This window comes from Urocampus carinirostris, chromosome 3, assembly GCF_059441175.1.
Source record: "Urocampus carinirostris isolate Australia breed hairy pipefish chromosome 3, RoL_Ucar_1.0, whole genome shotgun sequence".
In the NCBI taxonomy this organism is placed as follows: Eukaryota; Metazoa; Chordata; class Actinopteri; order Syngnathiformes; family Syngnathidae; genus Urocampus; species Urocampus carinirostris.
Genome location: NC_142351.1, coordinates 14,511,547 through 14,536,185, shown reverse-complemented (window position 1 = coordinate 14,536,185; position 24,639 = coordinate 14,511,547). Strand labels below are relative to the sequence as shown.

Genomic DNA, 24,639 nt, shown 5'->3' with positions numbered 1-24,639 from the left:
TCTGATATATTCTGCACGAGCAAATGAAAAAGAAGGGGCGGGGCAAACGCGGGCTGACGGGAAGTGGAGTAAAGGTGAGACGTGTTTGTGGACACGGCCGACAATAGTGGATATATATTCTTCCCACCCTTACCTTTGGAAATATACACTTTTTTCCTTGGATTACTTTCAACAGGCACCTGGACTCTGCAGGTTTGCATTAAATGTTAAGTACCGGTATCATTTTCCGTTCATTTTGCCGGCTGTGGTTTTTGGACTGGATCGGGTATTGGTTGATTTTGTGTTTGTATCGCGTTTTTTCAATGTGGGCGTATGCGGCTAATATACAGGTGCGGCTTGTGTGTGTACAAAATCGGTTTTCCTCCTGAAATGTGGTGGGTGCGGCTTATAATCAGGTGCGCCGGAATTTACGGTAGTCATAATTGCATGAGTTTTACAGCTACAGTAACCCCTTACTATTTCGTACATCACTTATCGCTGGTTCACTGCTTTGTGGATTTTAGATCAAATTGTCTTTATTGTCATTGATATCAACATATTTTTCATTGTATTTTAGAGCGGACAGCACACAGCAAATGCTTTTACAGGAGCGGACTTTATAAGTGTGTGTTGCGCTGGCGTGACTGTCTGTGAGTTCGACTGCGATACACCAGTGTATGTTGTCAGTCAAACAGTGGAGCTGGCGTACCAGTCAACCTCCAAAAAAACCCGAATAGCTGCTTTTTACATTGAATATACATTTATTAATTAAATCAGACTCTCAGAAAAGTCATAAGAGCGCAAAGAAATGACTCCATACATTGTTATTCGATCTGGGAAGTGACTGAAGCGTCGTCGGGAGGGACAGCAATACCCGGGCTCCAGGTCCGGTCTACTGCGGCTAAGCTACATAATAATTCTGATAAGTTACACCTGCCGAGCCAGTATCTCACCAATGCCAAATCCCTGACCTGGACCTCCAATTCGGGGTTAACTGCGACATTCAGGACTGTTGTATTTTAATCATTATGAAGACCTAGCTCATCTGAGAAAACCCGATACTAGCGTACAACCAGCCAGCTGCTCTCTAAATCGCTTTCTTACACTGAAAGGAGAAGCTCTCCAATTTTGTTGTACTCTGTAATAGTCTTTGTTGTGAATGTACATTAAACTGCAATTCTGTCCTCTTTGTTTTTATTTGTAGATCTGTAGTTTTTAATTATGTTACAGTCTTATACTCGCAGCCACTCATCTCGATGTAAGCTTGATCCTTGGGGGATTTTATTTAGTGGCTTAGACATTTTGCAGATTTTCATGTTCTACGGGGGTGGGGGGAGTGGGTGGAGGGGGGTTGTTCCTTATAGACAACAATTACAGCTAGCTGGATATTTGTTTTGTTATTTATTAATCACAACATTACTTTGTTCAGCAAATTATTTATTCACTTGTAATAAATGCACTTTATGCGTATTCATATTGTCTAAAGAAATATTTACTTCTTGTTATATTTGCTTTTTCTCAATTAAATGATTATACTTTCTCAGCATTGATCTAAGTGGTGTTTTGATTTACTGCTGATGGGGAGGCTGTGAATATGCCCAAATCTTATTATTCTATTACCTACAATGACCACTTGACAAGTGCCAACTCACACAACCAAAATCGCAGTAAAATGTCGCATTTTTGGAAGTTTATTTTACTCAACCGGTGCAATCTAAAGCTTAAACACAGGAGCCTGGGAAAATAGTGGCTGCATCAAGTATTGTTGAAGGAAGCTGTGGTTTGAATTCTTGGCAGGGCAAAAAAACTTCCAGAATGAAGTTAATTTGTTACTCCTGTATAGTTTATTTAACTGCACTTAAAATGTTTCAAATGTAATCCATCCAAGAATGGAATATTTTAGTTAAAAAATGTTCATTTAGTTATGATTAATGTTGAGCTATGTAAACTTTGATGAGCAAATCAGCTAATCGAACTGGCAAACAAGCGCGGGTCAGAACAAACCTAGATGGAAAAAAAGAAGGAAAGCTGATACATTAAACAATGCTTTTGAATAGAAAAATGATTGTTTTTACAAGCAAAATAGGGTATACTTTTCGAAATAACTTTTACAGTTTTCATGAAACCAAAACAGAAAAAAACATCTAAAATTGAAAGGATTGTCAAGACCAGAACAGAGACAAGACCCACTTGCGTTAGGTTTCTCTCAGTTTTATTGGAAGAAAGGAAAGGGTTGCACCTACGATCCGGTGATCACTGGACGCGGGAAGCAGGTTGCTCTGAACGCGAAAGTGGGACTTCCGTGGCAAGCGATGGCGGTGTCGGGAACGGAAAAAAACGGGTCAGTAGCCGGGAGGGGAGAGCAAAAATCGTGGTCGGGATCGTAAACGAGTCGTAAGCCAGGAAAGGAGAGTAGACGTGGTCAGGATCAAAAAACGAGTCGAGGCCGGGGAACAGACGGGAGCAAAAACAGGTGGGAGCCAGAGTCGAAAAAAGCTTGCCTAGAGTAAACTGAGGTTCGCAGACGGACTGACAACGGGTGACGAATAGACGTGGAACCCAATCAGAGTCCGAGGCAGTTGGCGCCAAAGGAGCATCACATCGGTAATCATGGCAAGGATGCCTTACAACTGAGGCAAAATATTCAACCTGCAATAATGAAATCCTTTATGGTGCATGATAATGTGTTCACTGCCATTATCACACATGCGCATTAATTGATTAATAGTCCATGTTTATGTCTGTAACTATGTATGGTCAAAACATGTTAAATTCATTGATGTTTTTTATTCCAGTTCAATGCTGATTGGATCTATGTGTATGAAACTGCTTTCTTAGCTGAACAAAAAAAAACTTATTTTGTTATCAAATTCACCCAATCACAACATATTCCTGATGAAAAAGACTCCGGTTTAAAGTGTTGTCATTTATCGAAGTAACATATAACATTGTGGTTTACTGTATATAGGTTAGTTAGTTTCCGTGCATGTCAATAGTCAGCCATCTGTTCTGGCTCATTTAGCAAGTATCAACCCATCAGAGAATTACACCCACAGGAGCTCTGATTTAAATGAACAAAGTTGTTCCAGATTGGTCAGGAGCCCCAGCGATGGTCAAATCATCATGAGACCAGCCATCTGTGATGAGGGGAAATGCAACTTTAAAAACTGTGAGTCCATTTTTTTTTTAAATTGATTTTCTGTTCTGACCCGACTGTAACCTTTGAACTGACCTAATTGGGATACTCTGGAGAAAGAGGCAATATGAACAATCTGGCAAAATCTGTGATACAGTGTTTACTGCAGGCATTTCAGTAGTAAATACAGAAACAACAACAAATGGGTACCGTAAATTCCGGACTACAGAGTGCACCTGATTATAAGCCGCACCCACCACATTTCAAGAGGATAACCGCTTTTGTACTTACACAAGCCGCACCTGTATATAAGGCACATGTGCCCATATTAAAATATGTAACACAATCACAAAATTAACCCAAACCCGACTTTGAGTCCCGCGAATGTAACTGAATATAAAGTACACAGTCCAAAAACCACAGCCGGCAAAATGAACAGAAAATGATACCCGGTACTTAAGGTTTGATGCAGACCTGCAGAGTCCGGGTCTCGTTGAAAATAATCCAAGGACAAAAAATGTATATTTCCAAAGGTAAGGGTGGGAAAAATATATATCTACTATTGTCCGCTGCGTCCACAAACACGTCTCACCTTTACTCCACTTCCCGTGAGCCCCCGTGGTTTTCGTCCCTTCTTTTTGATTCACCCGTACAAAACATATAAGAATAAGTCTCTAAAATAAATACATTACAAAAATATACAGTTGCAAATACATATTATACATGGTTACACATATTCACAAAGAAAGACGGTACACCGAGAGAGTTTTCAAAGCTTTAATAATAATAATATAACTTTCATCCCAAACTGTGCCTGTGAAGGGTAGCAAAACGCTACTAGCAACACGCTCGCAACTCAGTAAACGGGACTGTTAAAAAAAACAAATCGAATATGTAGAAGTCACGGTAAACAGTCCTCATCTTCTTCCTTATAACTGACGTCATCAAAGACGTCTTCCTTCAGTATGGGAAAGAGGCTTTGTCGTATAGACGTCGTTCCACACTCCCTTATTCAAAAACACGCTAGCAGCATCCTCGCAAAGTAAAGGTTACGTGCAGTAGCTCTGTTTCCTTCTTTATCCGACTGCTCGATTGCGTTTAGCTTGAAAGCTGCGTCATGTGCCTTTCTTTTTGCAATTTGCATGATGAGGATATGTCTACGCTAATTTAATTTGTGCACAAGCTGAGAAGTTGCTGTCTTCCTCGGCGCATATATTCCACCGGTCTAAATCGTACCTTTTGTTCTTGAGCTAAGTCCAACATTCAAAAGTAAAATCCCTAAAATCTACTTTTTTATCATCCAATATGCACCAAAGAAACTAAAAAAAACTTGCAAATGAGAAGGTACAGACATGAACAGATGCTACTTGATAAAGTGCAATAACGTTCAGTACTATAACAGTGTTCATTTTACCTCTGAAAAGTGATGGGTCCCGGGGACTCGCATGCTCAAAAATCTATGGGTCCCAACAGAGATCTATGGGTCCCCAAAATTTAGTGTTATCACGGTTGAAATTGTAAATCGGTGATAAATATATAATATAAATCTGTATATTCATTCAGTTTTAATCATCACAGTTTATTGGTAATACAAATCAGTTATCACTTCAAGATTTTTCAGTCCACAACAATATTGTGCATTATACAAAATATTATTGCTGAAATAATTATATGAATCTATATTTTCATTCAGTTTTAATCATCACAGTTGATTGGTAATACAAAGCAGTTATCACTTCAGACTTTTCAGTTCACAATATTGTACATTATACAAAATAATATTGCTGAAATATTCATATATTCATGCAGTTTTAATCATCACAGTTAATTGGTAATACAAAGCAGTTATCACTTCAAATTTTTCAGTTCATATATTCTTTGTGGTTTGCTGTACCGCCATAGTTGTAATGCCTTCTCAAAGTCCAATCCATTATCCTCCTCCTCATAGCGTAACCAGGAATATAATTTAGTCCATTTGGGCAGAAAAGTCCTTTTCTTGCTCGTATTCTTTTGTTTATTTTCTTATGTTGAATCGTTCGCTTCAAAACACATGTTTTTCTTGCCTTCGCGGTCTTCTGAAGAATTTCTCCGCCGTTTTTTCATGCCGGAATTATTGCCGTTGTTACCACTTTCTGTGTTATGTTTTGACTTCTAACCGACACTGAAGAAATACAAATTTTTTGTTAATTTGCACCTATTACCAACTGTTTTTTCGGAGGCATACTTCTATTTCACTCGACAACCGCCACAACAAAGACGTCATCTCAAAGCAACGAGATCTCGTTTGACGAGATCGGCGCGAGACCAAAACAACAATGGCCGATGGCGGGTTTGCCTGACGAAAAGTTTGAGTGCGGTAAATCTTTGTTAAAAAAAAAAAAAAAAAGGAATCGGGTAATAATGACATTTTGGTGTCAAAAACGTTGCGTCCCCGAGAACACTGCTATAAGTGGCTTTTGTGCAACCAGCGGTTAACTTGCAAATTTCATATGAAATATTTACTTAATCAATTTGGTTTTGTTTGATGCTTTCCTTTGATAACTCAACATTTGGTAACTGTACTTAATTGATACTGTCAGGACCAGAACGGAAACAGGACCCACTTGCGTAACGTTTACCACAAGTTTTTTTGAAGGAACGAGGAAGCGCTGCGCCCACGATCCGGTGTTCGCTTTCGTACTCGGCTTGTGATCCGAACACGGAAGTGGATCTTCCGTGGCGAGCGATGGCGGTGTCGGGGACGGAAAAAACGGGTCGGTAGCCGGGACAGGAGAGCAGACTTGATCGGTATCAAAACGGGTTGTAGCCGAAGACTAACGGGAGCAAAACGGAACAGGCGGGGGTCAGGGTCGAAAAAGGGCTTGCCTTGAATACATGGAGGTTTGCAGATGGACTGAAAACAGGGGATTGACGGGACAGGGTTCCAATAGTGACAGGGAGCCAATCAGAACCTGCGGCATTTGGCAAAGGTGAATCGCATCGGTAATCATGACAGTCCACAAAGTACCATTGGGCTTTACATATAAAAAAGATAATAAAAGACAAGCAATAAGTTAAAAAAATAAATACAAATAATGGACAATAAAGAAAAGAAAATACAACAGGACTAAATAAGATAAAATATCATAAAAGTGTCATTATACTATTACTGGGTAGACCTGCATGCCTCTATATTACAGGGAGCTATACTTAAAGATCTTTGCACACCCCTCCAAAATCCTCGTCAAACAAACCAGCCGTTCAAACCGGCTTCTCATCTGCTCCACACACCGCTACAGGCACGTAGCATAATCAGCATAATTGGGCATCATAAGTTCTTAACACAATACAGTCTGTCATAATGAAAGCACCGTGGGATGTGAAGGCTAAATCCCTATGTCATTCTGCCGCTCAATTAACATATATTTAAAAGAAAAGTAAGAGAATTGAAAGCTCTACCAAAATGTATCAACTGTATGTCAAAAAATGTGATGGAACAAAAATTACACAGTTCCCAGGTACTGGCAGGCATTTTATTATATAATTTAAACTGCCTGTAGAGTTGCACACATATCCTAATACAACATATGGAATGCTATAAAGGATGTTTTATTTCTGGAACCATAATCAGATTACTGACAATACAACCTGACAGACTTGATCTGTCTGTTATCTGAATCTTGGCACAGAAATAAGCCATTCACTGATTAGTTTGCATTGTGATTGACAAATCCACTTTTCTGTATTTTGGACCAGGTTGTGCCTTGTTTGGCATTGCAGCAGAGGACACCAAAGCTGTTTGGCAACCACCAAAATATTCTCATGGCCAGGGTTGGGTAGGGTTACTTTAACATGATTACTTTAAATTACTTTTGGATTACTCCAATACCAAATATGCTAATAAAAGACAAAAGAAACTAAATATGAATAAAATGACAAAATTTTGTGCAGGCTTGGGGAGTAACGGAATACATGGGAAGGCAAAAATGATGTTGGCAGGCTCATCTCATCTCATCTCATTAGCCACACCGCTTATCCTCAGTAGGGTCGCGGGGGTGCTGGAGCCCATCCCAGCAATCATCGGGCAATGGGCAGGGGACACCCTGAACTGGTGGCCAGCCAATCGCAGGGCACACGGGGACAGACAACTCACTCGCTCATTCACACCTAGGGACAATTTGGACCGGCCAATTCACCTGAAATGCATGTTTTTGGAATGTGGGAGGAAACCGCAGTGCCCGGAGGAAACCCACGCGAGCACGGGGAGAACATACAAACTCCGCACAGGAAGTCTGGAGCTGGATTTGAACCCACGCAGGAGGTTCCCAAGACATGAACTGTGCCGCACATGCGCTAACCACTGCGCCGCAAGCTGTTTGGATTTATTTTCATTTTGTTTCTGTCGCATTTTGTGTTAGTTTTGCCGGGGATCAAAGAGATCAAAGCCAGAAGAGAAAGCTTACCACGTGTTGTGAGTCATAATTTTATTCATATTTAGTTTCTTTTGTCTTTTATTAGCATATTTGGTATTGGAGTAATCCAAAAGTAATTGAAAGTAATCAAGTTAAAGTAACCCTACCCAACTCCTGCTCATGGCAAAAAACTAAGACTCTACATTATAATAATGAACAATAAAGGTTTAAATCATCCAATGATATTCTACCTAAATTGAAAGTTGCAGTTATAGCAGTTGATGATACTCAACCACTTAACTTTATAGTGCAGGGGTTGCCAACCCAGTCCTCGAGAGCCACAGGTCCCATGTTTTGGAGGTTTCTCTGCTCCAACACAGGTCATGCCAATTTTCAGCTTGTTAGCAAGCTTTGTGAGAGCTCGATAATGGTCCTGGTGATTGGAATAACCTGTATTGGAGCAGAGAAACTCCAAATGCATGCAGGACATGCGGCTCTCGAGGACCGGATAGGCCACCCCTGTTATACAGTGGGACCTCGCTACTTCGCGGTTCGACTTTCGCGGCTTCAGAGCTTTGCGGTCTGTAATGGTTAAAAAAAAAAAACAGACAGAGCGAGTTCGGCTGACGTGGCGTCACACGGCGCGATGCGAGAAAATGCGGCGGGCGTGATCAGGCTACCCCCGTAACTGGGGGGAGCCCGCTCGTCCGACGACCCCAGTAGCGCGGCGCCGCGGGCGAAAGGGACCCCCGTAACTGTGTCGGTGTCGTGCGTATCGCGCCCGAAAGTACCCGCGGGTTAGGGGCTATCAAACGGCACCCGCGGTATAAACCCTGTCGTGAATTTGTCTCTGATCGTCCCGGGCGGACTTAAAATCACCCAGCTGTACGACTCTTAGCGGTGGATCACACGGCTCGTGCGTCGATGAAGAACGCAGCTAGCTGCGAGAACTAATGTGATTTGCAGCTGCGATTGGCTGGCAACCAGTTCAGAGTGTCCCCTGCCCACTGCCCGGAGATGGCTGGGATGGGTTCCTGCCCCCCCGCGACCCTAATAAGGATAAGCGGTGCAGATAATGAGAAGAGATGAGATTTTTTTTTTTTGGAAGGTGCGCCGCTACTTCGCGGATTTTCACTTATCGCGGGTGGTTTTGGTCCCCATTAACCGCGATAACCGAACTCTTACTGTACTGGGTTTGCTCAAATCTCTAAAATGGAGATGACACTTGATGGGACCAAATATAAACAAATTAACAAAAAATTCTGGCTGCCGAAATAATGATTTCCTCCGAGGCCTAATGTAGATCAACCTCTTTTTAAAATGATCCATCACTTTAACTGCTGTCTCCTGCAAATCATGTCAGTGAAGTTACCTTTAATGTCACTATAAATAGTCATGTAGGGATAAACATGTACTGAAATAGAATGGCATTGATTTTTTTTTTACCTTTCAGCGTATATTTTTGAAAACCCCAGTTCCTACATCTGTGTTACTTGGTGTCTTGTTTTCAGGGCAGGAACAGCTCTGGTGGCCATGGACACGTATGATTCATCAGCAATCATTCCCTTTTAAAACCTGGTCGGATTGTCATGCAAGGGCCAGATCATTCTTGCTCCACCCGTGGTAGTGAGGCAACTGTTGCTACGAGTGGTTCTAATTTTGCATCAGGTTATTTTCTGTTTTATTTGTTGCTATTGTCTCCGGAAGACCATTTGTTACCCCTGTCCCAGCCTCGCTTCAAGAACCACGCCACCAGAAGACTTCACCCCTCGTTGACTTTGACTCACCTTAGACATAATCAGTATTTCTTATTAAACCCTCGCTCAACTTCCAACCAAGTCTCCACTGCTATTGAGTCCGAACTTGTTCTTCCTTAACAACATTGTGGTCAATGAAGACCAACGGTATAGTGAATTTTTTTTCAAGAAGTTGGTTAATTTCCTGCAGCATTATTTAATCTTTTACACTTACCGTAAATTCCAGACTATAAGCCGTTACTTTTTTCCTAAACTTTCAACCCTGCGGCTTATTCAGTGATGCGGCCAATTTATGTCATTTTTCTAACGGCCGCCAGCGGCGCTAGAGTACAGAAGGTAAGATTTAGACCGTTGAAATATATGCGCAGAGGAAGACTGCAACTTCTTGGCTTGTGCATGGATTCAATTAGCGTAAACATACCCTCATCATGCAAAATGCAAAAAGAAAGGCACATGACGCAGCTTTCATGCTAAAAGCAATCGAGCAGTCTGATAAAGAAGGAAACTACTGTATGTAAACTTGGCATAAACGAATCGATGGTGAGACGTTGGAAACGGCAGCGGGAAGAACTGGAGAAATGTAAAAAGGCGAAAAAAGCTTTCCGAGGTAATAAAACTAGGTGGCCCGAACTGGAAGACCTTCTAGAAGACAGACAGAGAGCAGATGGCCGAGGTATTTCGACTGTGCAGATCAGAATGAAAGCAAAACCAATCGCCACCGAAAAGAAAATTCCGGATTTCAAAGGAGGACCGTCGTGGTGTCTTAGATTTATGAAACGAAAAAGTCTGTCCGTCGGGAGATATATGTTTAGTGGATACATATTTTTCCCACCCTTACCTTTGGAAATATACACTTTTTTCCTTGGATTACTCTTAACGGGACCCGGACTCTGCAGGTCTGCATCAAACCTTAATTACTGGTATCATTTTCCGTTCATTTTGCCGGCTGTGATTTTTGGACTGTGTACTTTAATGACGGACATTTCGTTTCAATCGCGGAACTTAAAGTCGGGTTTGGGTTAATTTTGTGTTTGTGTTACATTTTTTCATGTGGGCGCATGCGGTTTATATACAGGTGTGGCTTGTGCAAGTACAAAATCTGTTTTCCTCTTAAAATGTGGTGGGTGGGGCTTATAATCAGGTGCGCTCTATAGTGCGGAATTTACGGTATTAAATATCCACGATATTGGGAAGAAAATGTTTATATATTCAGGATTTAAAAAAGATGTTTCCATTCATTTTACTGCTTGTTAAATAGTAGACGAACAAAGCAAGATTGGCATCTATTGGCACAAAAGCGGCTTATTTATGACCACTCTGAGAGAACTGTAAATGTGTTACTTTGACATGGAACTGGATTTAGCACTTGTGATGTGTTTATTGCTTGTTTGTCTGAGGGTAGGCCCCACAGTCATCGGCCGGCTAGCACGAACGCCTCATAGTTCGGAGATCCTGAGTTCAAATCCAGCTACCAGCCTCCCGGTGCAGAGTTTCCATGTTCTCCCCGAGCCTGCTAGTGTTTGTGCCGGGCACTGTTCTCTCCCCACATTCCAAAAACATGCATGTCAAGCCAATTGGTAACTCCAAATAATCCTTTCGTTTGAATGTGTGTGCGTGAGTGTGAAAGGTTGTATGTCTAAATGTGACCTATGATAGGCTGGTGTCCCCTGTTCGTATCCGGATGTTAGCTAGGATGGGCTCCAGGCTTGTCTTCTTACATGGGGGAGCATCAGAAGTTTGCACTTTTCTGAAACGTCCACGAAGAAATATGAGGAATTTGACCAGCTAGGATTAAAGTCAAAAGCAGATTGACTACCAAGTGTTTAGCAAGACAATGTCTTCTCACCACTGGGTGGGACCTCCACGCCAATTACCTCTCACAAAAGTGTGAGTGATGGACAATTTGAATTATATGGCTATTTCTTAAAAATGAGAGTGGTACGATTAAACTAACACATTTCTGAGAATGAGAGTTAAGAGTAAAATGTTACAGTCAGAAGGGCAATCTAATTGAGGATGTTGGTCATGTCATCCTACATGAACATAATTAAAACATTTGTAAAACACATTGTTGACATTTTTTGCACATTAAACAGACAATAAATAAAACAAAGTTCAGTGTTCTGTAATTGATGATGGGAGACGGTGCCTCTCTTGAATAAACCTTGAGTTGGCAGCCCCCCCACTGTTGTGCACAACACCCTCTTGGGAGGGGTCAGGAATTCCTATACATTTATTTCAATATCCCTTAATCACAGGGCTGCACAAGCCCACCATTGTGTTAGCTCAAGCATATCTTCATCTCAAAACTACATGAGGGCATGGAAAAAAAATGCATGAAAGAATATGTGAAACCTTGTGAACCGACCACACACACACACACACACACACACACACACACACACACACACACACACACACACACACAAGTTAACCCCCCTTCCAAAACAGCCATGCTGAATGTTGTTTTCAAGTATCGTATTTTCCGTACAATAAGGTGTTATTAGGCGCACCTTCAATGAACGATATATTTTAAAACGTTTTCCATACATAAGGCGCACCGCATTATAAGGTGCTACATTAGATGATGCCACGCTAAAGGGAATGTCAACAAAACAGTCAGATAGGTCGTTCAAACTTTATTAATAGATAACAAACAAGCTTTCCACAACTCCATTCACTCCCAAAATGAATAAACAGCTGTTTTATTATTTTCTCGGAGGTAAAGCATTTCCGTGACACATCTTTAACATCTTTGAACAACAGCAAGGCATAACATTTTACTTTTCCTCCATTTACATAAAGCTCACTCTATCAGCTCCTTATCTACGAATCCCTTGAATTCTTCTTCTGCAGTGTTCGAATTGACCATCCAACACGTCCGGCTCCGCCTCATCAAGGTCGTCATTAATCGAGTCAGTGTTGCTGTTGTTGTCTGCAACCATGGTCTTCTTACAACCGTGAGTGTAATAAATCCAGCCGTGTAAAATATTTACAAATACAGACTAGTAAAAAATGTTTTCTCTATGCCGTAGTGCAACCCAACGTGTGATTTACATTCATCTTTTTCGGCCAATTGCAGGCTTTGTTTTGCCCCGCTTTAGCCTATGCGAGCCTGTAAATTATGAAAAGGATCAGCCTCCTTTACCCCCAAATAACTTTAGCCAATAGTGACTGATTCAAATGATGATTGACACATTGGTTAGTAAATGAAACGCTAGTGTATATATTTCCCAACATACACCGCGGACTACTCCGCCTTCGGGGGAAAATCTAGTCGGCGGCTGCTTGCCTTAGTTGCAAGACTTTGCGACTTAATATTGATCCACATATAAGGCGCACTGTATTATAAGGCGCATGGTCAGCTTTTGAAAAAAAAAAAAAAAAAGATTTTAGGTGCGCCTTATAGTGCGGAAAATACGGTAATTCAAATGACCAGGATCAATATCAAGCATCTGCAGTGCTTTGCTATGACAAAATAGTTTTAATTATTTGATTTGGACCAGAAGAATCTCTAAAAAATCTCCCCTGTACACGATCAACTTTTGTACTTTATGTGGCCCTAACATTTAAATTTGAAAGTGTGATTAAGTTACCCAACCCACGACTTTATTAGTGAAAAGTTGACGCCTAAAATCCGGGCATTTTAAAATCATGTACTTTAGAAATTAATTTCTGTATGTTTTATGGTAAAAGGAAGCTGAACCTTATTAAAATGACCTATAATCTGCATATTATTTTGATTTAATACCGGCTTCTACATTACTGATTACAACAACGGTAAACAGTGGCTAGCGAAATTATTTGCCCCCCCCCCCCCCCCTTGATTTTTGTGACCTTTTGCCACATTTCAGACTTTAATCATCAAGATATAAAATTTTAATTTATTGTCAAGCATCAACAATAAGTGGGACACAGTCATGAAGCGAAACAGACTTTATTGGATATTTCAAAATGTTTTAACAAATAAAAAACTAAAAAGTGGGTGTTCAAAATTATTCAATCCCATTGAGTTAATACTGTGTTGCACCACCTTTTGCTGCGATTAAAGCTGCAAGTCACTTGGGGTATGTCTCTATCAGTTTTGCACATCGAAAAACTGATATTTTTGCCCATTCCTCCTTGCAAAACGGCTCGAGCTATGTGAGGTTGGATAGAAAGCTTTTGTAAACAGCAGTTTTCAGTTCTACATTATTAGGTTTGACTATTTGACTACAATAACTACTTGCAAAAATAAAGTCTTCCACTTCTGGTTTAAAAAAAAGCACGTTTTTTTGTTTTTTTGTTTAAATATATTGTAGACCAGGGGTGGCCAAACTTTTCAGAGAGCGGGCCAGATTTGGTAAGCCGAAAATGTGTGAAGGCCAACTATTCAGCCTGGCATTCTCTAAACAGTCTTTAAGAGATTCACCCACCTTGAAAGGTTTTCAGTGCTTACCGATCAGCATCGCGACCTCTTAGCTCACCTTTGTAGTATTATCATTTGACTCGCAGGGTCTCGTGCAAAAGCGCTGCTGTGCTATTAAAGCAGCTTTCAATTGCTTCACCTTTTCACAGTCTTCATTTCCAGTTCGCTTTTTGTAGTAAGCATGTTTTGTCTGGTAGTGCCTTTTGATATTATATTCTTTGAAATAATCTCTTGGCAAAATAGGCATACGCACTTGTTTCGGATTTTGGTGAAAAGATACTGCAACTGTCCTAGAAGCGGCGGTCCTCACAGTCAACTTTCCTTTTTTATTTACAGTCGCCATGTCAGAAATGGGGAGCTAAAATTCTCACAATGTCAAGGTGGCTAAACTGCTACATCCATCATCTTGTGATTTTTTTCATTTCATTTTATTTATTCATTTTATGGCGGAAGCGCCGGACCAGTAAAAATCTGATCACGGGTCATAACCAGCCCCCGGGCCGGACTTTGGAAAGATCTACTGTAGATGGGTCGCGTTTGGCGCATGAAAATATAGTGTGTGATCAAATTACCACTTTTTACATGTGAGAAGGTTGACATGTTTGTCATACTAATGAGAAAGCTTTCCAGTTTGTTTTTGTCCAAGGACGTTGACTTCTGCGTTGCCTACCCCGGCTGTTTGACTGACAGCATATACCAGCCTATCACAGTTGCTCACACAGTCACGCCCACCCAACACACATATACAGCCAAACAGCATTCATCAACCTGCTCTCGTGATAGCATTTTATAGGTGTTTGCTGCAGAACACATTGCACGATGAAAATCCGCAAAGCATCGAAATCGCAAAAAGCTAACAGCGGTGAAGCGAGGGATTACTGTACAAATAAAAGCAAACAACCAACATCAATTACAGCCAGGGTTGGGTAGGGTTACTTTAACTTGATTACTTTCAATTACTTTTGGATTACTCCAATACCAAATATGCTAATGAAAGACAAAAGAAACTAAATATTAATACAATTATGACTCACAACACGTGGTAAGCTTTCTCTCCTGGCTTTGATCTCTTTGACGGCAAAACTAACATAAAATGTGACAGAAACAAAATGAAAATAAATCCAAACAGCTTGCCAACATCATTTTTGCCGTTCCATGTGTTCCGTTACTCCCCAAGCCTGCACAAAATTTAGTAATTGTATTCATATTTAGTTCCTTTTGTCTTTTATTAGCATATTTGGTATTGGAGTAATCCAAAAGTAATTGAAAGTAATCAAGTTAAAGTAACGCTACCCAACCCTGATTACAGCATGTTATTGTGTGTCAAAGGTTGTGTTTTCAAAATCCTTAGCAACGTCCAAGAACTGAAATCAACATCCGTCTCAATTTAGAATTGGAAACAGTTTTGATGTTTGTGTATATCAGTGGTGGCGTAAGACAAATTGTTGGGCTTCTATATACATTCATTACGTATTCTGACTGAACTGAGTTGGCTCTTCTCATTTCATCATTTCGACAGTATCAGCCACAAGTCTAGTTATAGCACTTTTATGTGTTTTCATTATTTATTTATTTCATGTTTGTGGAACACAAGTAGTGTTCGGTTTTCTGAGCATGCTTTGCTTTTAATCAGCGAGCGTCTTTTATCCCGCCTTGTCCCATCATCATCAAGTAATGCTTGTGATGGTCTATACCCCTGGGAAACGAGTATTAATGACTTAGGTCCAATACATTTATTTTATCCGGAAAACTAATTATTCTTGCTTGTTGCAAATCAATCTAAGGGACATTTGCACCTAGAGGGAATTGATATGCAGATAATCGTAGCTACTTTTCCCTTCGGTTATTACTGGTATCCTTTTTGAATTGAATTGTCTTTATTGTCATTGATATCAACGTATTGTGCATTGCTCTATGCAGCAGACAACACACAGCAAATGTAAATTATGGGGTGAATTGAATGAGATTGTAGATTGTGTGTTTTATGGGCGTGACAGTGATAGGCTGGTGTATGCTGTCAATCAAATAGCAGGTCAGGTGCACTAGTCACTATCGCCACCAGAACAAACTCTGAAGCATTGCACCAGATAGCTTTAGCAGGTGGTCACATTGAGAAAAAAATCATCAAATTACACTCTGAGGAAAATCAGGAGAGTGCTAAGAAGTGGTGATCACCAGAGCGTGCTTTCGTTGATTATTTTTGTGTTTTCGGGAAGTGACTGAGGCGGTGTCGGAAGAAGGTAATAGTGGTGCCGCGGATCAGCCTATTTTGGCTAGGCTACCCCTGCTAAACATGTATTTGTCATGTCCAGCGTGGTCGCCGTGGCGACCGGCTGGCCCCGCCCCCTGGGCACCGGCTGTAGCAGATCGTCTAATTTGCGTGTGTGCTTCTTAAAGGCGGGTTTTGGGGATTGCTGGTGGCTGGTTCATTGCGTTTTCTGTTCTCCATAATCTGTTCTGTTTGACTAGAGGAAACCTGTGTTTGCCTGTTCTGAGTAAAAGCCTGTTTTGTGAGTATTCCTAGTCTGAGTTCCTGTTTGCCTGTAAGCCTGTTTTTGTTTTGTTTTGTTTTGTTTTGTCCCTGAGTGTTGGGCGACTTTTATTTTCCTTAATAAAAGTATCTGATCATTAACGCGAATGAGTTCTCCCTTCCTGCCTCCTGCCTCCGATCTGGTCCGGTCTCGTGACAGTATTACACCAACGCGAGATCCATTACCTATAAAACTGATGACCTGGAGCTTCAGGTCATGGGACACCGCTACAATCAGGACAGTTGTGTTTTAATCCTCGGAGAGACATGGCTCAATTTAAAGATGCCAATGCTAGCATCGAGCTAGTTAGGCATTCTCTAAATCGCCTTCTTACTCTTGAAGGAGAAGTCTTCTAATTTCATTGGACTTTTTACAAAAAACATTCATTCAACTGCATCTGTGTTCTGGGTTTCTATTTGGAATGTATTGTTGGTATTTTGTTACAGTTGTTTACGGTATGGAAGTTATCTTGAGGTAAGTTAGAAGTACAAAGGGGCGTCGATACTTCACGAACTTCACGAACTTTTACGTCATGATTACCGTAAATTCCGGACTATAGAGCACACCTGATTATAAGCCGCACCCACCACATTTCGGGGGGAAAACCAATTTTGTACATACACAAGCCGCACCTGTATATTAGCTGCATGCGCCCACATTGAAAATACGCAACACAAACACGAAATTAATCCATACCCGATACAGTCCAAGGGGTTTTTGGGGTTTTTAAGGGTTATTGTTCTATCTTCGTTATTCATTATCCATTATCCGTTATCGGTCAGTTCATAATATGCTACAAAGCCTAAGAGCCGGGACACTTACTCTCAGCCAAAAGGCCAAGCTAAGGTCCTAGCCCTAAAGCCTTGCTGCGATCATTGCGAATGCACCGTTCCTGGAGGTACTGCAATACCGGGCCGATGCGTGGAGTGGACAGAGCAAAACATTAAAGTACACAGTCCAAAAATCACAGCCGTCAAAATGATCGGAAAATGATACCAGTACTTAACATTTAATGCAGCCCTGCAGAGTCCAGGTGCCCGTTGAAAGTAATCCAAGGAAAAAAGTGTATACTTCCAAAGGTAAGGGTGGGAAAATATATATATATCCACTATTGTCGGCCGCATCCACAAACACGTCTCACCTTTACTCCACTTCCCGTCAGCCCGCGTATGCCCCGCCCCTTCTTTCTCATTTGCTCGTACAAAACATATCAGAACAAGTTTCTAAAATAAATACATTACAAAAATATACAGTTGCAAATACATATTATCCATTGTTACACATATTTACAAAGAAAGAGGGTACACCGAGAGAACTTTTATCCCAAACCATGCCTGTGAAGGGTAGCAAAACACTACTAGGAAAACGCTTGCAACACAGCAAACAGCTCTGTTAAAAAAACATACTGCACTTGTAATGAGCATGGATCCAAGGTGCAGGCCTGTGATTCTAGGATTATAAATACAATCATGGAAAATGATCATTGATTTTAGCAATCCAGAGATGGACTAAGAGCTTGCTCTGTCCACTCCACGCATCGGCCCGGTATTGCAGTACCTCCGAGAACGGTGCATTCGCAATGATCGCAGCAAGGCTTTAGGGCTAGGACCTTAGCTTAGCCTTTTGGCTGAGAGTAAGTGTAGTGGCTCCTAGGCTTTGTAGCGTATTATGAACTGACCGATAACGGATAATGGATAATGAATAACGAAGATAGATCAATAACCCTTAAAAACCCCAAAACCCACTTAGATTTTTGCATTTCGGAGATGGAATAAGAGCTTGCTCTGTCCACTCCACGCATCGGCCCGGTATTGCAGTACCTCCGGGAACGGTGCATTCGCAATGATCGCAGCAAGGCTTTAGGGCTAGGACCTTAGCTTGGCCTTTTGGCTGAGAGTAAGTGTCCCAGCTCCTAGGCTTTGTAGCGTATTATGAACTGACCGATAACGGATAATGGATAATGAATAACGAAGATAGATCAATAACCCTTAAAAACCCCAAAACCCACTTAGATTTTTGCATTTCGGAGATGGAATAAGAGCTTGCTCTGTCCACTCCACGCATCGGCCCGGTATTGCAGTACCTCCGGGAACGGTGCATTCGCAATGATCGCAGCAAGGCTTTAGGGCTAGGACCTTAGCTTGGCCTTTTGGCTGAGAGTAAGTGTCCCAGCTCCTAGGCTTTGTAGCGTATTATGAACTGACCGATAACGGATAATGGATAATGAATAACGAAGATAGATCAATAACCCTTAAAAACCCCAAAACCCACTTAGATTTTTGCATTTCGGAGATGGAATAAGAGCTTGCTCTGTCCACTCCACGCATCGGCCCGGTATTGCAGTACCTCCGGGAACGGTGCATTCGCAATGATCGCAGCAAGGCTTTAGGGCTAGGACCTTAGCTTGGCCTTTTGGCTGAGAGTAAGTGTCCCGGCTCCTAGGCTTTGTAGCGTGTTATGAACTGACCGATAACGGATAATGGATAATGAATAACGAAGATAGAACAATAACCCTTAAAAACCCCATGGATAATGAATAACGAAGATAGATCAATAACCCTTAAAAACCCCAAAACCCCCTGGTGAGCTGTCCTCATCTTCCTCCTTATAGCTGACGTCATCAAAGTCGTCTTCCTTTAGCCTGGGATAGCGACTTTGTCACATACACGTCGTCCCACGCTCCCTAATTCAAAAACACGCTAGAATCACGCTTGCAAAGTAATGTTTGTGCGCGATAGCTGTTTCCTTCCATATCGGACTGCCCGATTGTGTTTAGCTTGAATGTCCGGAATTTACAGTTACTAAAATCCGAGGGATTCCTGTAAGTGCAAGCAACTTTAACAAGACTAAAAGACGGAATGCAGATTCAAATACTGTATGGCAGGAAAGAAAAGTCTGATTAGCTTAAATGCTTATATAGGCTGTTGTTTTTTAACCCTCATAGTATTTGTGGGTTTTCTCTCACTGTCTTAAACTTGATTTTAAAGATTTTAAATTGCATGTATGATAGTGAGGGTGACTTGTCGTCTATTCCGGTCCATCCATCCATCCATTATCTGCACCGCTTATCCACTGTAGGGTTCCAGCTATCTTCAGGCAGTGGACAGGGGACACCCTGAACTGGTTGCCGGCCAGTCGCAGGGCACACAGGGACAACTCACTCGCTCATACACACCTAGGGACAATTTGAACCGGCCAATTAACCTGACATGCATATTTTGACGTGTGGGAGGAAACTGGAATGCCTGGAGAAGATCCACGCAGGCATGGGTAGAACATGCAAACTCCACACGGGGAGGCTTCTGTAGCTGGACTTGAACCCTGATTCTCTGCACCGTGGGCCTGTGCGCTAACCACCAATCCTCCATGCCGCTCTCACCCATTTCCAAGTTCTTCAAATTGAAAGCAGCTTAAAATGTAAGCTCCTAAATCCGCTTGTGTCCAAAGAGTGATCAACATGAATGATAAATGTATTCTGTTTTAAATTTTGGACAGTTGCAAATGACATTTCTTCGGATGGCAGTTTGTTATTTTTACTTCACTGTTATGCACTGTTTACTTTACATGTCTAACTCATGGCCCGCGGGCCAAATGTGGCCCGCCATATTAGTTTATGTGACCCAATGTTGAAAGAAGCACAAGAGAGAAATAAGCTGTAAAGCGTCATACAATGAGCTGCCTTTGACCACACGGCAGAGCTTCATATACTTGTCTTTCACCCTTTCTCTCTCCAAATTTGTCATAAATCACAAATCTAATTTGAGAAAGAGCGCAACTGTGGTGTTAAGAAGTCGCAAAAATACGGGGCGTGGGCCACATCAGACCTTCGAACGGATTTAATACAGCCAGCAAGACAATGCTGAGAAACACTAACAGAAAAAAGAGCAGCATTGCATCACACAATGAACTGAAGTTTTAAATATGTCCACTGGATGTAGCCAAAAACAGGCAACTGCAGTTGGTGACAATTAATCAACCAGAGAACATTGAGGAAACCCATCCCTATTTCTTTTTATTCATTCATTTATTTTAAAAGTCTTTTTTTTATACAAACGCAATGCAGATGAACACTACAAAAGATTATATTGTACTTAATTAAAAAATACTAGGGGAAAAGATCCTTAAATACTTGTTTTATAATTAAATCTTACATCCCCGAATCATATTTTAATTGTGACCCTAAAAAAAGACCCCAACCCCTCCAGCTAAAGTACACGTTTGATTCCATTAATTTACTAGTCAAGCTCCTGTGAGAATGTTTTTTACTACGTGGCCATAGAGCTAAAATGAGTTTGATACCCCACGGTTTATAACATTGTCACAAGTATTAGCTAATAATTTGGGGGGGGGGGGGTTTGGGTTTGATCAATTTTTTTGACACTTTTAATAGCAAATAAACAATTTGAGGTTTGAAAAAAATTTCTCGACACTTTTAACAGCAATTAAGCATATTCACAATTTCATTATATCATTTTCTAACAATATGACTTTTGAGAGATTTTTGTCGACATTTTTAACAGCAATTAAAGACATTCACAATTTCATTATATCATATTCTAACAATATGAGGTGTTCTTCGAAATCTGATTTTGTAACAGAAAATTCTTCAAAAAAAAGGGGCTCAGGGAGGGCTTTTAGAACACGTTTGGAATTCAACACAGTGAAGGTTTTCTGTTTGGCCTTCTTCTGTTCTCCTTGCTAGTTCAAAATCCATTGATGTATTTTTCTTATTTTGAGAGTCTACTTTATTATAAACCCATCAGCTGACAACCCGAGATGCAACACAAAACAATGAAAATATATTCCCCTTACTTTTGCAAGTGGAGATTACACAACACCTTACCGACTCACCCGCCTGTCTTTTGGGATTATTATGATGGAGATGAAAAGTGGCATTCATGGGATGAGACAGGCGATGGCACAATGACAGAGATGACCATAGATAATTAGGAAAGACAGGAGTGCACAAACAGGCTACATGGTGGATTTTTGTGATATGCTGTTGTGAATGTAAATTTTTTTGTAAAATCCTATTTGTTGTTTATAGCAATTCTACCTGTATTTGTACAAAAATACTCAGGATAATTATTTAATCTCATAACCCAACCCAAGCGGTTTGTTACTGAGCAATTTCCAACCCAGCCCTGTCCAAGCCACAATTTATTTAGTCCTTGGATTTTCTTTCAATGTTTCTTATACAATTCAATCTCTACTCACCGGATTTGTTGGTCCTTTCCCTATTTCCAAAGTCATGGAAGGTTTCTACTTCCTAAAGGGCAGTGGCTCAGGAGGTCGAGCGCTCGTCTTGGGATCAAGAGATCGCAGTTCGAATCCCGGCTCCTCCATGTTGCATGTCGAAGTGGCCTTGGGCAAGACACTGAACCCCTAATGCCCCCAATAAGCAGGTTAGCGCCTTACATGGCTGCACGGCCGCTATTGGGAAATGTGAAGCACACTGTAAAGCGCTTTGGGAAGTCTTGACTTGAAAAGCGCTATATAAATGCAGATCATTTCATTTCATCTCATACACGTTTATCGTACATTTCATGTCAGTCAGGTCAAGCCGGTTAAGGCTAGCCATTGGTGACCTCTGGTCAAGCCCCTGCCACCCAGCCCAGTTCCTCGATGGCGACCCTGTTTACGGGGTTGAGAAGTTGCTTTATGTTCTGTGCCGGGTGGTTGCAGTATTTTGTAGATCGGGAGGGTTACGACCCTGAGGAACGGTCGAGAAATTCCATGTCGCTTTGTTTTGGACCCTGACTTCATCCTCGAGTTACATGCTTCCTATCCTCTGGTTCCTAGGGCCGTCAGGAGTTCTGTCATAATCTGTCAGGTTTGGTTCTCTCTCTCTCCTCCTCTTGCTTTCTGTTTTTCTTTTTTGGTCACTTCCTTCTTGGCTATGGTTTCTATTTAGATTTGGTGCAGTTTGCCCTGAATACACCCTAATCACCTCTTCTGCTCACTTTTTAGGCACTCCTGTTTTTGGGCATGCTTGCCAGTTCGTTGCCGTGCTTGTATCGTTCTAATGTTGTCTCAGCCTTGTCTTGTTTTTGGTGTACCGAACGCTTGACTCCTTTCCCAACCACAAATTCTGACTGCCAAACATTCGGACTGCTGCTTTCGCCGATGTGAGTTCACCAGGTAACCGACACATTTCATACCCCTGGATCACGACAACTGCGTCTGGTGATCAAGATACTGTTGCCTCGATTTTTTTATTGTCTCACCTGTGTCCCAAAACTGGACCGTATGAACGACGCATTATTACCTTAGTCCGTGCTTCTGCATTGTGCTTCCAAGCCACCTGAGCGGGTCCTTGACAGAGGCATTTGAATAGCCCCAATTAACCTATTCATAGTAAAAAATCTGTATCTAAATCTATAATAGCACAGATGTATATGACATTTGGTTGGTTTGTTGAATAGTTGGATACCTTAAACACAAGGGTCGTAGTGGCACAATTTCCTGTGGTGTGCCTTAGATCGCAGGTGTCAAACAGGCGGCTCGCGGGCCAGATCAGGCCCACCAATGGTTTAAATCTGGCCCGCAAGACAACAGTGAGAGAAGCGCAAGAGGAAAATGAGCTGTAGTTTTAAATATTTGCACCGGATGTCACCAAAGCCAGTTAACACTTGCAAAACAATTGAGGTAGTATTTCTCCATTTCTCTCTGACTCGCTTCTTTTTTATTTATTCCTCCCTTTTTTTCTTTCTCCTGTTCACTCTCTCTTTCTCTCTCTTCTTCTCTTTTCTCAATTTGTCTCTCACCCTCTAACTCTTTATTTTTCTCTGTCTTGCTCTCTTTCTATTTTCTCTCTCTAATTTACACTTAAATCCTCTTTTTTTCTATTTTTCTATTTCTTTCTCACCCTCTTTCTTTCCCTTTTTTGACTTCTCTCTCTCTCTCACCCCACTTTATCTCTTTTTCTCCTGCTGACTCTTTCTTTCCGTCGTTTCACTTCTCTTATTCTTTTTATCTTTCTCTTTTTTCACTTTCTTTTTCTCTCTATATTCATTTCCCCCTTCTTATCCATTCATATCTCTATTCTGCTCTCTCTTTTTCTCTCACTGTTACTCTGTCTCCCTTGTTCTCCCTATCTGTCTCTTTCCCTCCATCTCTTTCTCTCTCTTTTTCTTCCTCTCTCTTTCTCTTAAACTTACTAGTCCGGCCCCCGTGAGATTTTTTGATAGCATTTGTGGCCCCCAGCTAAAACCAGTTTGACACCCCTGCATTAGATGGTGCCCATACCTCTCCAGGCCAACATATTTTTCCATCCGGTCTTGAACCCGGGGACCTGTCGCGTGATAGGCAACTGTGCTATTACTATTCTTAACTAATTTTACTCAATTTATGTTTGAAATATAAATGTTTATTGATTGAAAAAAATATCCTTGTGAAAGCTCCACCTCTTCCATTATTCCCCCAACTAGTTGGTCACTCGTTGACGTAGATTGTTCCTCTAAATATTGTTTTAATATACAACATCCATAAATCTAGCATTCTACATAGTTTACATTTTGATTTATTCGTAGAAAACACCTCATCTGAAAAAGTACAACCGCACAATGCAGAGGCTGACAGGTATCAATCAGAGTTTATGAAAATATAAAATTGTTATTCAGGCGCAGGGTTGTGTAGGGTTGCTTTAACTGGATTACTTTCAATTACTTTTGGATTACTCCAATACCAAATATGCTAATAAAAGACAAAAGAAACTCAATATGAATAAAATTATGACTCACAACACGTGGTAAGCTTTCTCTCCTGGCTTTGATTTCTTTGATCTCCGGCAAAACTATCATAAAATGCGACAGAAACAAAATGAAAATAAATCCAAACAGCTTGCCAACATCATTTTTGCCGTTCCATTTATTCCGTTACTCCCCAAGCCTGCACAAAATTTGGTAATTTTATTCATATTTGGTTCCTTTTGTCTTGTATTAGCAATTTTGTTATTGGAGTAATCCAAAAGTAATTGAAAGTAATCCAGTTAAAGTAACCCTACCCAACCCTGTTCAGGCGTATATACTTCTATTTCAAAAACTGATCATTACAATAATTGAATTGAATAGGAATATCTATTATTAATGCATCGAAAATGTGAATGCTTTTGTTTATAGCTAACACTGTCTTCAAATTCTAACGTTAGAGCAAAAAAAGACAAGAAAATGAACATCTCTGTTGGGTGATATTTTGGAAATATTAATTTGGGGCTAAATAATTATGTTTCCAAAAGAGCGCGCCTGCGGCAAGATGACTGGATAATGTTGATTAGATATTTTGCAACTACATGGGGGACAGGCTTTTCCCACACTTTCAGAAGGATGGTGGGACCAGCCTTCATGGTCTTTAGGTGAGTTCTCTTTACTTCTTCTATTGGGTCACAAAAACTCCAGATCTGTAGAAAGAAATCATTATGATTAATCCGCTTAATACA

The 24,639-nt window shown here is 41.0% G+C and overlaps 4 pseudogenes; all 4 read left to right on the top strand.

Moving 5' to 3' along the window:
• The first annotated feature begins 17,659 nt into the window (after positions 1-17,659).
• On the top strand, positions 17,660-17,781 carry LOC148368898 (U2 spliceosomal RNA; annotated as a pseudogene).
• A 28-nt stretch (positions 17,782-17,809) lies between these two features.
• Positions 17,810-18,044, top strand: LOC148368897 (U2 spliceosomal RNA; annotated as a pseudogene).
• A 28-nt stretch (positions 18,045-18,072) lies between these two features.
• LOC148368896 (U2 spliceosomal RNA) lies at positions 18,073-18,307 on the top strand (annotated as a pseudogene).
• A 28-nt stretch (positions 18,308-18,335) lies between these two features.
• On the top strand, positions 18,336-18,570 carry LOC148368895 (U2 spliceosomal RNA; annotated as a pseudogene).
• Positions 18,571-24,639: the final 6,069 nt, after the last annotated feature.